The sequence below is a fragment of the Magnolia sinica genome, unplaced genomic scaffold (genome assembly GCF_029962835.1).
Source record: "Magnolia sinica isolate HGM2019 unplaced genomic scaffold, MsV1 ctg240, whole genome shotgun sequence".
In the NCBI taxonomy this organism is placed as follows: domain Eukaryota; kingdom Viridiplantae; phylum Streptophyta; class Magnoliopsida; order Magnoliales; family Magnoliaceae; genus Magnolia; species Magnolia sinica.
The window spans coordinates 19,598-34,558 of record NW_026682789.1 but is presented as its reverse complement, the minus strand read 5'-3'; the positions used below and the strand labels follow the sequence as shown (position 1 = coordinate 34,558).

Sequence of the window (14,961 nt, the reverse complement as noted above, 5' to 3'; positions counted from 1 at the left end):
GTTGCTAACCAAAATGAGCCGAGCTAGCCATTTAGGCTTAAGGATAGAGCCGAACCGAGTTCGAGCTGGGGTCAACAAATGGTCGAGCCGAGTGGAGCTATGTCAAGCTCGACTCGGTTCAACTCGTGTATACCTCTAGTAACAGAAAATAGACTGCACATTGAGTAAACTCTCTGGAGTCCACCGTGATTTATGTGTTTTATCCACTCGGTCCATCTATTTTACCATATAAATTTAAGGTTGAAGCCCATAAATGAAGCATATCCAAAGCTAAATTGGACAATACCATAGGAACAATGCATTCAACATCTACGGTTGAAAGGCCACGGAAGTTTTGGATCAAGCTGATATTTGTTTGTTTTTTCCCTTCATCCATGTCCATGTGATCTTATGAACAGGTTAGATAACAAATAAACATCAATGTGACCTAGCAAGGTTTTAACAGTGGAAATCATTATTCCCATTGTTTATTCTGGTGTGGTCCAGTTGAGCTTTGGTCATGATTCAATTTTGGGCTCATCCCCTAAAATAAGCAAGAAAAAATGGATGGCCAATTTTGGGCTCATCCCCTAAAATAAGCAAGAAAAAATGGATGGCCGGCGTGGATAAACTACATACATTTACAATAAGTAATCGGATTTCCATGCACCAGTAACTTCTTCATTTAGATGTCCAATCTCATCCTACCTTTGGTTACACTTTTCTCAACATAGAGCTCTCATGGGATTTCATATGCTAGTGGTGTTTATTATTATACAAGTGTCACGACAAGAATGATTTTCACACTGTTCATCTATTGGGCCCTAGTTTGTATGGTATACAGTCCAAAACTCATGCTAGTTCCACCTATCCGAAATGAGCATTAACATATATATTAGAGATTTTTCTGCATCTATCAAACATGGCCTCAAAAACCAATAAATTTTTCTTCAAAAAAATAAATAAAGTATGTAATATGCTATATATTTTATATATGAAAAACTTATAAATAACATCAATTGATGATGGGCCATCTCAATTTCACAGTCGATCGGTCACCTTATTAGATAGGTTAGATCTCGTACAAATTGCACACACCAACAGAAATTGGATGGCACACACATTACATAGAAATCAGTCATCATGCAGCAATATATATAGCATCTGCCTGTACCACTATATGTAAATTATTTATTATAAATAAATTAAAACATTAGGCATATATATAAAAAGGTCTCACGTCTAACTAATTAGACTGTAGTTAATTACAGTCCACCCAATTGATAAATTCCAACCTTTTATGTGCCAGAGACATCCAACGGATTGGCCCCACCACGAGGACCACCTTGTGCAAAATTCAGCCATATAAATTTACTAAGTGGACCGCATTTATATTTTATTATTTATTAATGACTAGGCATTGTCTTCTATGGTGGGCGCTCTTGACAAGTAGAGAGGACTGATATGTGATCTTCGTGGTTGGTCAACCAAGTGGACTCTGACTCAGCCCGTCCCACACGGGTTGCACCATAAGTCACCTCCAAGTTCGGATGTGAATTGCCTGGTGGAAGCCATGTGGGTGCCATTGTGATGTCCGTGAGGAATCCACTCCACAATAAACATTTGGAATGGAAACCCCACTGTCAAAACCTTTCTTGACTCGCTGTAATGTCTACATACAATCCAAATGTTCATAAGATCAATCTTATTTCGATGAACTTAAAAAGAAGAAGCAAATATTAGCCTAATCTGAAAATTAAAAGAAGCAAATATTAGCCTAATCTGAAAATTCTAGTTTCCGTGGTGGTTTTATTAGTGAGTGTTCAATGCCCGTTGTTTTCTAAAGTATGCCCCAGTAGACTTTCAGATTTACCTTGTTTTTGGAATCATGTCCTAACATGACCTGGAGAACTGATGGACAGTGAGGATTTCTCATAGACATTGTGGTGGACTCATAAAAATTCACCCCAAATACCTGGGGCATAGGCAATTTCGTGTGGTCCCGACTTCAAATAGGGTGAGTCAATTTAATTTATCCTTGATTTGGGTGAAACAAAAATCCCAAATTCCATATTGTTCATATGTACGGTTGATCAAACAAAAAATCATGGAAAAAAAGTTTTTTTTTTAAGAAAAAACCTTATTTGTTCAGGCTTCGGTGCTTTTAATAGGTGAAATACAAAACACACTTGGTTTAGATTTTTATTTTTTTTTTTTCTTTTTTTGAAATAGAAATCAAACTTCATTTCAAAAGGCTATGAAATTGAAAATGAATTTTTATATCTAACTTTATTTCCGCAACCAACAGAAAATGTTACATATGAGTAAAACAATTCCATGAAACTCATTTCCATGCTAAGAAAGGGAAGTCCACCAATCCAAGCCATGGTGTTTGAACCTTTGACCAATACAAGGGTCAAACTAGTGCTCTATGAGTGTTTAGCTTATATATCTCTTTCATTTTACTTATTAATACATGCTTTGGGTGAATCAGTCAGATTGCAAGTTAGACCCTATTGAACCGGACTGCCAAAGAAAATGGTGAGGCTTGGTTCCATTTTCGAAACATTGTTAAAGATCCTCTAGCGAAATGAAGGAGCTGGCTTTATTGATTTTGATTTTGTTTAAGTTGCACTGATTACATTTTGGAGCTAGCTTATTGTGTCCGCTGAGGATCGCAGTTTAAAAACCTGAGAGCTTAATTGAGTCTTTGGCCTGATCAGATCGGTTTGACCCGACTCAAATCTCTAATTATTACAAATCATACAAAGAAAAGTTTTTGTTATGAAAACGAATCTGGATCCAGACAATATCTAAGACCCAATTCCATTCTGAATTCTAATTTTTTTTTTCCTTGAAATTAGACCCAACGGGAACCCAACTGGACACCCCAAATTTGATCACATTCTCATCTGTTACATCTTATATGCGACCATAACCCGAGTGGCCCAAGTACAATTTCCTTAATACATGACAGCTGTGGCTGCAGAGATGCTTTGAAACTTTTTAATCACTCCCAACTATAGCAGAAAATCAAAAGAACAAAACAATAGTGTATAAAAATGTGGAGTGCAAAACATTTATATAAACTATGATATTTAATTCATAATTATGATTAAACAAAATGGGGAGAAATTATTTTTTAAGTGGAGCCATAGGTCCTACAGGCCGAATACCACTAAGCATCACTCTAAAATTTTCTCTGTGTGTATGCACCCAGGGTCGTGTTCTGGATCTCCAGGCCGATTATTGTCTATTTGCAGGCTACCAATCATACTTTATCATCCAATCCATTTAAATTTCCTCTATAGATGTAATCATAGATAGTCACATGTGTGGTGGAGATGCAGACAGCCTGTTAGCTGCTAAAGTTAAATGGAGAAGAGATCTTACTGGAGTGTCCATTTAATTTAAGACGTGCTTAGGTCCAACTTATTGGATCACGGTACGGTCTACCTTGAGAATAAATCTAAACCTTACATTAGATTTGCCTCAAGGTAAGTATCAACTATGGCAAAAACCAGTCCTATACACTTTCCATATAACTACATAATAGAAAACACAATTTCTACCATTGATAAATAGAGAAACAAAAGTTCAGTTTAGTCAATAAATGGATATCTCTAAATTTTGTTTAAAGTGATCATGTTGATAGGTCCAACCTACTGGACGAGTTGGATGTGTTACGTATAGGAAATATTGGAAGTTATTCAATGGATGGACTTATAACTTATAGCCCAATCAGTTGCACAGCAGACCCCTTATTTAAGATGTTCCGTCTGCCCATCCGCGTGTATGGCGCATATATCTACATGTTATCGGGTACACGTGGCAAGCTGGCATCCGTTTGCAAGATCATATCCATCCCTTATATGTTGGCTCAGATTGTTGATTTTAACTGGTACATAACTGGTATGTTTTTGTTTTCTACTGCTTTATCATGACTGCGTTGACCTATGATTGAGTGGCTAACATCCTCTCACCTAAGTGCTTCTTTCTGGGACCGATCTGCAAAAACCATCTCCGTCATCGATCTCTTTACATGCTCTCCAATCATTCAGGTATGCACATTTCTGCTGCTTTATCATGACTCATAAGGGGAGGAATCCTATCACTGTGAATGCTGGAATTTTTAAAAAATTTTAAAATTATAATAACCATCCATTTTACATCACTGTTTGTTTTCTTTTAGAAACATAAACCATCTTGGTAGATGAGTAGATGAACAAGTTTATTATTAGATCTCGTTTTCTTTGCTCGATCTTGATCTTCCAATCTTCCAATCGACCATACAACAGTGCTAGTACCGTTAAAATCCCTTTATGATATTGGCTGGTGTGGTTACTCGTCGTGCGAAAACGAGTGCTATACAAACTGTACAAAGGAGATTAAGGTTACATGGGCCCCACAATGATGTATTTATCATATCTACACTGTTCATCCATTTGGCGAGTTCATTTCAGATCTTGATTCCAAAAATGAGTAATTTTTAAGACTCATGTGTACCACACCACAAATAGCAGTGGGGACAATGATTCTCACCATTAAAACATTCGTAGGGCTCACCGTAATATTCTCACTATTAAAACAAATATCTTATTAATCCAAAATTTCTGTGACCCCCAAAAGGTTTCAATGGTTGGCATCCAATACCCCACAGCTTTTTACAGTGTGGTCCACTTGATTTTTGGATCTATCTTATTTTTCATCTCAAGCCTTACGATGAGTTCACTAAGTGGACGAACGGTTTGGATATTATTCATACCTCGTGATGGTGCCCACAAAACTCACACAAGCCAAATCAGTAGTGTACACCAGCCAATCCGCTTCCAATATTGACAAGGCTGTCTATGAAGAGCAAGGTGGACCTCATGAATGGTTCGGATGGGTTGGCACGGATGTACAATGTCTCACCCGCATGCAGGTTGCAGGGTCACATCCAACTTGAGCTCAACACAAGAGAGCAGATTAGGTGTGACGCCCATGCCACCCTTACCATAGGGCCCACCTCAGTGTATGTATTCCATACCTACGCTGCCCATTATTTTTGCCAATTCATTTTAGTGCTTGAACCCAAAAATGAAGAAGGTCAAGTCTCAAGTGGACAAATTGATAGGAAACAATGGTGATTAACCCCCCTACTATTAAAAGCTTCCTACAGCCCATTGTAATGTTTCCATAATATTTGTTTGCCATCCAACTTATTGATAAGGTCATACAAACCTAAATGAAGGGGAAAAACAAATATCAACTTCATCGTAAACTTTTGTGACCCATTACTAGCTAATTACCGTTGTTTTCTATAGTATGGTCCACTTGAGAATGGGATGCTCTTTATTTTTATGCTCATGCCCAAAAATAATCTATCAAAATGGATGGAAGTATGGATATAAAATAATTACATCAAGGTGGGCCCCACAATAAGGGCCACACCTAGTCTACTCCCTCAACACAATTATATAGTTTTCATCCCCTCCATGTCAATGGTACACGTAGATGTAATCCAAGATGGCCACATGTGTAGTTTAGACGTGGACAACCTGTTAACTGCCAAAGTTGAATCGTAAAGGGGGACCTTGGTCCTGTGCTGTATTGCTCAGCCTGCTAGCCATCTATATAGGCTAAGAGTAGATTAGGTGCGGTCGTTTTCCATGGGGTGCTTTGATGTGTGTATATATATATATATATATATATTCTATATCTACACCATTCACCCATTTTGCTGGATTATTTTAAGGCATGAAAATATCCAATTCTCAGGCAGGCCATACCATAAGAAATAGTAGCAATTGACCATTAATAAGCCACAAAACTTTTGGATCAAGCTGTTATTTGTTTTTCCCTTCATCAAGGTTTATGTGACCTTACCAACGGGTTCAATGGAAAATAAACATTATGGAAATATTATGGTGGGCTGTAGGGCATTAAACACGATTGTTTCCTATAGTATATTCCACCTGAGATTTGTATCTTCTTCAGTTTTGGGCTTAGCTAGGAAAACAGATGGATGGCATGGATATAGAATACATACATGAATTCCGGCCACGTGGTATGGACCACACTATCTTGAGTGAGGCCGCGCTTCAATTAATCCACTCCCTCAGCACAATTATATTATTTTCATTCAATCATGTGAATGGTCTGTACAGTTGTAATCAAAGATAGCCAAATGTGTGGTGGAGATGGCGGTGTGCACCATATGGCTCATCCTACTAGCCATTTATCTAGGTCCTCTCTGGGTGTCCATGTGGCAAGCTGACATTCATTTGTAATCCTCTTCCGTTGGATAGGCAGCCAATTGCCTACTGATTTAGCTAGTGCACTGAGTAAATTCTGTGAGGCTTATCACGATGTGTCCTATCAGCACCCTCAATATGTTTTATCAGCACCCTAATTATAAACAGGTTAAATGACAAATACACATCAACGTGACCCTTGGAAGGTTTCAAGGGTGGATGTCTTCACCCCCAGTACTATTTCCTTGAACTTTAGATATGGGGCTCATGCCCTAAAATGAGCTTAAAAAAATGAATAGACAGCTTGAAAAATCAGTAGGCAATTTGCATCTGCATCTTGAAAGTTGAATGGTAAACTGTGATGTTATTGTATGTAAAGAAATTAGTTTTTCTCAATATATCTTTTCTTGTATCATCGTGTAAGGTTATAACCAATATATAGAGTACACATTTGTTACAACTATAGATTTTGAGGATATTAAAAAAAAATGAAAAAAAAAAAATTTGCATTAGTTGGTGTAATTAATTGAGATTGCATATAAGTTGGGGTGATCAATTTGAAGATTCAATCCTAGTAATTTAAGGTTCACTTTCTCTGAATCAAAGTTCTCAAGTTCATCTGATTGGACCAAGAGATACAGTCTGCCCATGGGATACGTTTCAATCTATTAAGCAGATGTGACAGCCAAACCTTCCCATAAGTTGGCCTAAATTACTTTCATTACTTATATACTCATCATATATATATATATATATGAAAGATTGAAATTAAGTTGTCCACTGAGTGTATCATAACTTAACAGTCCTGCCAGTTGGACTTCTTTTTTAAGAGCTAGGTTTGGTCCCCCCATCTGTGGTTTTCCTGTCCACGTGTTTGGCTCAGCAGACTGGCCCATCTATATACTGTTGTCAGGTACACGTGGCAAGTGGGCATCCAGCTGCAAGATGATATCTGCCTCTCATATGCAGATCAGGTTCCCAGGCCAAAAACCTGTACCATGCAAAAACCACACTGATGAGATGAACCAATCCATCCTACTCAGCTTTATTTTCTATATTCATCCGTTTTCCAAGGTGGCCATGCATTGATCAAATGGATAATAATTGCCAAATTAGTGTGATGATTACAAGGTAACTCACGAAATATGTATTGGACCTAATGAATAGTTTGGAATTTATTATTTTTTTGTAAAAGATTGATAGATTGCCTAAGTCTACACTGCAGATGGGTAGATTACCTGCGTGCTGGTCGGATGGATAGATCCCCAGCCAGCTGAGCATCTTGCTCCCTTTAAAAAGTGCTTTTAAGAGCTTGTTTGAATAATACCAAATAAGTCAGGTTTTTTTAAAACTTATATTCATAATTAAGTAATATTTTTCACTTTAGTTAGTTTGGTAAACATCGTTATAAAGGTAACTTACTAGTTAAAAGCTACTTAATAATTATTTTTTATAAGCTTTTCAATTCATGACTTTTTTACTTTTTCTCTCTCACGGTACATGTCTAAGGAGGCTTTCTCAGAGGCCATATAAAAGGAGGCCCCACATGATGGACTATCTACATTAGAGGTGGGGCTCACATGGTGGATGGTCCACATAAAAGGTGGCCACCACATGACGGACAGATGTGCTGTGCTAAGGACAGGAAAATCCATTAAGGTTGAGCACATTGGCCTACTGCTACACGTGATCATTCATCGTGTAGGACCTACCTTCGAGGTTGAAAGAGGCTGCATGTTGGACTCATGGTATGGACATCCATCTGATTCTGAGCCAGGCCATTTACATGTAACCACTGGTGCCTATACTTGTAAGTCTCATGTTTGCCCGCATAGTTGCTTAATCTTGTAGGTCGATACTCACACAAGAACTATATGTGTCTCCGGCATTAACTCAAATTAGACAGTTCTTTTTGTGGGGCCTACTACAAATTGGCCATCATCTAAAGAGTCATGTTGACTAAAAAAAATTTCATAGCTTTTAATTATTAGATGCAACCATTGAATATTTTTTTACTTTATATTTTTTTTTTTTACTCATTCATGATGGATGATACATATCAAAGTTGGGCTCCACATGATGGACAATTAATCATGGTGAGCCACATGTTATGGATGATCCGTATCAACATGGGCCCCATATGATAGACGGTCCACATCAAAGGTCAGCACTAATGATGACTAGCCCATATCCAAGGCAAGCTCCACATGATGGACAACCCATATCAAAGGTGGGGCCCACATGATAGACAATACACATCAAATCTAGGTTCCATATGATGGTTGGTGGATATTAAAGGTAGGCCCCACATGATGGACAATAACATTGATGGTGGGCCCCACATGATGGATGACAAACATCAAAGATGGGCCCTACATAATGAACAATGCACATAAAAGGTTAGTACCTAATGATGAATGGCCCACATCCATGGTGGGCCCTCCATGATGGACAACCCACATCAAAGGTAGGGTCCACACAATGAATGGTCCACATCATAGGTTGGCTCCAAATGATGGATAATGGATGTGAGGGGGACCAAACAAACTTGAGGGATAATTACTTATAATATTGGAAGGCAAGCATGTTTTTTCTACTTTTTGCTGATAAATATATTGTTTACCAAGCATACTTTATTTACTTAATAAGTATAAATGAATATAAGCTACTTAAGTAACTTGAGATCTCAAATAATTTAAAAAGCATTCTTGGGTTTAATCCTTGACAGCGTTATCTTTAAAAAATGCTTTAAAAAAATAAAATAAAAATCTTAAGTAATTAGTTCTTTATATGTTGCCTCCTCCATTTCTAATCTCGAGTGGCCAATTGATTGCAGAACCATCTTCCTTCTTCTACCGTTTACAAGCTCTCCATTTATTCTGGTATTCTTCCATCGCTTTATCATGACTTATTAGGGATGGGATGTATTGATCCTTTGAATGCTATTTTTTTAATAAAATAAATAAATAAATTATCATCAATTTTACAATTCATAAATTGAGTGACCAGCATGGTCTGACCAAAGTTGGTTTTTTGAAACATAAACAATCCTAGGCAGATTCCCTTTAATAGATGCATCAAGCTTATGATATCGGACCTGTTTTCTTTGATTGATCTTGACCTTCCAATCTTGTATGCTATTGATCACAAGGTTCAATCATTTGATTGATGTGGTTCTTGCATCTTTAGCTGATGTTGTTTGATGTTTCAAGAATCCGATGTGTCCAAAGTAGTCAATGTATTAAATAGTGGTGATTTTGAGCCACAAAAGTTTTCAATCTAGGTAACATTTGTGTTTTCCCTTCATCCAAGCATGTTTGACCTTACCAACTAGCCAGATGGCTAATAAACCATAGCACTAAGAAGTTTTTAATGGTAGGTGTTCAATCACCATTTTTCCTATGGTGTGGTCCACCTGAGATTTGGATCTACTACTTGGGCTGGACATCCTAAAATAAGCTAAAAACTGGATAGATGGCGTGGATGTATGTGTCTTAGGTAGGCTGTCCATCTGTTTTTCCAAGTCATTTTAGGGCATTATCCCATAATTGAAGTATACCCAAATCTAAGTGGACAACACCACAGAACTGTTGATATCTTCTTATGGGCCACAAAAGTCTTGAATAAGTTGATATTTGTAATTTCCCATCATCCATATCTGTGTGACCTTATAAACGAGTTAGATGACAAATAAACATCACGGTGGGTGTTAAAAAGGTTTCCATCATGGATTTTTTATTTTTTATTTTTATCCCCAATGTTTCCTATGATGCGGTCCACTCCAACTTTGGATATGCTTCAATTTTGGACTTATACTTTAAAATGAGCTCATAAAATGAATTGACAACATGACAAGACACATACATCACAATGGACCCCATAGATTGTATTAGGTTATTGAGTGTGCAATCTACATCCATGCCGTACATACATCAACCTGGGTCCATTCACTCATGCCCTGATGAAATGGGGCGGCTCTCCTTTAAGAAGTGCTTTATATGCCTTATTGTTTAATTATTTTTGTAAGAAGTGCTTTATACTCTCTCTCTCTATAGTAAAAAGTCTTTTCCATTTGTTTCTTTTTCTACTGAAAAGTTAAACTTGCTTTATAGGCTGCCTCCACCTTTTCTTATGGGAGCGGATTGCCTATATATCTCATGAGATGTTAGTGACAAATTCACTCCACCCATCTATTTTGAAAGACCATAGTAGGGCGGAATTCTAAAAATCATGCAAATCCAAAACTTATGTGGGCTATATTACACAAAACAGTGAGGGTTGAATGCCTGGCAGTGACAGAAGGTTATTTATTTATTTATTTATTATTATTATAAATCAGGATAACATGTATTCCTACAGTTTATCTGCGTGTTTATAATTAGGGCTGTCAATGAGCTGGGTTAGGATCGGGCCAAGCTATATCGAAGCCCAGCCTGTAATTCTAAACCTAAACCTAAATCCAGCCTGGGCCCGTGACTGGCTAAAAGTAGTCCAGCCTGAGTCCGACCCGAGACATTTACACAAAGCCCGGCATGAGTCCACCTGAGCCTGAGCCTGAGCCTGAGCCTAAGCCTCGAGTATCTCAGTTGATAAATGATATTGTGGTGTGTCTCATGTGTGAGAGAGGGGGAGAATGAAAGAAAAAGGGGAAATTAGGTTTAGAAAAGAGCTATCGGGCCAGGGGGGTTCATGGGCTTTGGAGTGCTAAGTTCGAGTCCAGCCAGGTTGACAATCAGGGTTCTGATTTTAGCCTGAGCCCGACCAGTCGGGCCTGATACACAACCCCAAACCCAGCCCAATTAGGCCAAGCCCGAAGGACTGTTGGGACTACCCGGCCCATTGACAGCCCTATTTATAATTCTAAGAACGGTTGTATGACATATAAACGTCATGATTAGCAGTAGGAAGGTTTCAATGGTGGATATTGCTGTTCTCACTATTTTGTTGATGTGGCCTACCTGAGTCTTGGATCTGCCTGACTTTTAGAAGCCTGCACTATTGTGGTCCTTAAAAATAGATGGATGGATGGAGTGGATTTGTCACATATATCTCTGTGGACCCCACACAGCCTGGACCCTGGTCACAGGCAATCCGCTCCCATTTCTGATGGGAGTGGAGTAAGTGTATCCCAAACTTGCCTTAAGATGATGTGACCCTTACTGTGGGCCCCCCTTGATGTATGTATTTTGTATCCATGTTGTTCATTCATTTTTGTGTGATCATTTTAATTTATGAGCCCCAAAAATGAAACTAATCAAAATCTCATGCCATAGGAAACAGTGGTGATTGAGTGCCCCACCGTTAAAAACTTCTTAAGGCCCACCGTCTTGTTTTGTAATGTTTATATTCCATCCAACCTGTTGATATGGTTAAAAATATCTGTATGAAGGGAAAAGCTAAGTATCTACTTGATCCAAAACTTTTGTGGCCCACAAGAAGTATTAATGGTCAATCACCACTGTTTCCTACGACATAGTCCTTCTAAGATTTGGATCTGTTTTATTTTTGGGTTAATACCCTAAAATAATATGGAAAAATAGATGGACGGTGTGGATACAAAATATATACATCAAGATGGGCCCCATGATAAGGGCCGGACTGCGGCCCGGTGATGCCGGGCCACACCTAATCCGCTCCGATTTATAATGTCTCTGACTCTGAGTCTCCGAATGACTTTAGAAGCCATCTTCCTTCTCTTACCCTTGGATCCGGAATGCTGCTGCCGGGCATCGATTGCATGCTGACCGCGCGTGCCATAACTAACCTAGCTGCTGGTCAGTGCAATATGGGCCTATCAAAATGTATATGTTTTATCCACACCGTACATCTATTTTTTTCATATTATTTTAAGGCATGAGTCTAAAATTGAGGCAGATTAATATCTCACTTGGACCATAACATAGAAAAATAAAGATGAATTGAATACCTACTATTAAAAACTTCATAGGGCCCATTGTAATGTTTAGTTTTCATCCAACTTGTTGAGTAGGTCACACAGATCTAAATAAAAGGAAAATACAAATATAAGCTTAATCCAACAATGTTGTGGCCCATAAAAACTTTTTAATAGTGGTGTTCAATTACCACTGTTTACTGTGGTGTGATTTTCCTGAGATTGGGGTCTGTGCTCTAAAATGAGATAACAAAACGGATCAATGGTGTGGATATGCAACACATATATCAAGGTGGGCCCTGTAGTCATGGCCTGGCTCCACCGACTCACCTGGTCCCCGTTCCTGCTTGCTTACATGCGGATTTGGTAACCTCCTTCCAGCGTGGCGGGGACAGTAGGTGGCTGTGGCCTCTCCTAACACATCGCGGCCTGACTGTGGGCCTGCCTTGATATACTTATTGAGGATCTATGCCGTCCATCTATTTTTTCAGCTCATTTTAGTGCATGAGCCCAAAAACGAACCAGGCCTACATTTGTGTTTTCCCTTCATCTAGGTACGTGTGACCTTACCAACGGGTTGGATGGAGAATAAACATAACAGTGGATGGGCTGCTCAAGTGTGATTCTTTAGAAACACAAGCAATCCATGATGGCGCTTACTACTGGATCCTTACTCGCTCCGGTGGCAGACTATTAGGAGTTTCAACACCCTGTCAAGGGTTCGATTATCCAAAGGCGGTGAAATCCCACCACAGCATGAGTGTGTAGGGTGTGTGTGCGTGTGTAAAATATAAAATAAAAAAAAAATGATGGCCCCTACTAAGTCGGTGTATTATAAACAATATTGACGTCTACATTAAAGGCCATGGATCAAATGGCTAATATTTGTCAAATTGGTGTGACATTGCATGGTAGCCCATGAAATGTATATTGGACCTGATGAACAGTTTGAAATTTTATTATTCTTTCACGATAGATTAATAGATTACACTACAGATGGGTAGACAACTAGTATGTGTATTTTTATTTTATTTTTTCTACAGTTTTATTACAACTTTTAAGCAGCTGATGATTGAGCGGATAGCATTATCTGACCAAAGTGCTTCTTTCTCCTGTTGATTGAAGAATCCATATGCTTCTTTCAACCGCTTTATCATGGCTTATAAGGAGAGTGATCCTATCCCTTGAAATGCCAGATTATTATTTAAATAACTGTCCATTTTACAATTCTTAGATTAGTGGCCAAAGTGTTTTTTTTTTTTTTTTTTTAAGAAAAAGAAACATAACCAATTCTGTGCAACTCACCTTTAGTAGATGTGTAGATGCATCCAGTTTATCATTTGACCCGTTTTTCTCTGCTCGATCTTGACCTTCCAACCTTGCATGCTATTGATCTTAAGGTTCATTCATTTTGATTGATGTGATTCTTGCTTCTTTAGCTGTTGTTGTACTCATGTTTGGACTGACCGACATCTCCAAAGTGGTTAATTCCATTACATCTAGTCTAATGTTCTTTCATATATATAAAAAAAAAAACTAAAAAAAAAAAACTAAGCTATCACATGGTCTGAAACATCCGTTGCTGTGGCTCATCTTTAACGAGGAATCTTGTCCATCAATCTCTATAAGCTACTGAATGGATGGTTTAAATCATCTGACCATTATGATATTTTAAAGGTTGTCTATGAAGAGCGGGCTGGACCTAATGGACGGTCCAGGCAGTTGATGTGGATTTCAACGATTCCAAGTACAACCATGTGCATGGGAAATTTTCCCTTCATATAGCCCACTGTATCATTTCTCAATAGGTATTTAAATGATAAAAGTTGTTGTGATAGAATGTGTGGTTCTGTTATTTAGATTTTAATAAATGGATTGTTGTGATTGAGGTGAAATCATTTTAATACATGAACCCAAAAATGTGGCAGATCCAAACCTCAACTGGACCACACCATAGAAAGCAGTGGAGATTGAATACTTACCATCGAAAACTTCTTAGGTGCCACAAGAAGTTTTGGATCAACCTGATTTTTCTGCTTACCCTTCATTCAGGTCTGTGTGACCTTATGAACAGGATGGATGGAAAATAAAATTATTGGTGGGCCCCAGTAAGGCTTCAATGGTGGATGTCATTATCCTCTGTAGTGTGATCCACTTGAGGTTTGGATCTGCCTCATTTTTGTGCTCATGCCTAAATTTGATCTTAAAAAATGGATGGATGGTACTCACCACTAAATTGGTGTTGTGTAGCACAGAACGCAATCTCGCATCCTACCTGGTTGGTTTTCTCAAATCTATGATTTATGATAAATCATAGGAAATGGGTAATACAAAATGTCAAAGTACGTTGACCCATATGTTACCGTCTGTTTCCTGTTGAGTCACGGGGAATTATCAATGGCGAGTGGTTAGTGCTTTGTGGGCCCATCATGATATATGTGTTTCATCCATGCCTTCCAATTTATGATATGAGACCAAAAATGAGGTATATCGAAATCTTAAGTGGACCACATCACAGAAAACAGTTGTTGATTGAACGTGCACCATTAAAAGCTTCTATGGGGCTAGAAAAGTTTTGGATCAAGCTGATATTTGTTTTTTCCCTTCATCTAGGTTTGGACACCAAATCAATAGGTCGGATATCAAGTAAACATTATAACAAGCCCAGGAGGTTTTTAATGATGGACATTCAATCACTACTATTTTCCTGTGGTATGGTCCACTTGAGATTTAAATCTGCCTCATTTTTTGGATCTTGCCCTAAAATGATCTGAAAAAATTAATGAACGGCATGGATAAAACACATACATCATGGTGGAGCCTACAGAGCACCGACTATTAGCCACTTGGCTA

At 38.3% G+C, this 14,961-nt stretch overlaps 1 protein-coding gene across 3 annotated transcripts in view; it reads left to right on the top strand.

Annotated features, from left to right (window-relative positions):
* The first annotated feature begins 3,985 nt into the window (after nucleotides 1–3,985).
* The window catches only part of LOC131236140 (disease resistance RPP13-like protein 4), a 28,529-nt gene continuing 17,553 nt past the window's right edge, over nucleotides 3,986–14,961 (top strand). For 2 of the 3 annotated variants that reach the window (XM_058233287.1, XM_058233285.1), the window contains exon 1: nucleotides 13,768–13,916. The gene's annotated coding sequence lies outside the window, so the exon portion shown is untranslated. Of the gene's footprint in view, nucleotides 4,041–13,767; nucleotides 13,917–14,961 lie in introns of those variants that run through there. The other variant, XM_058233286.1, reaches the window with a different exon arrangement.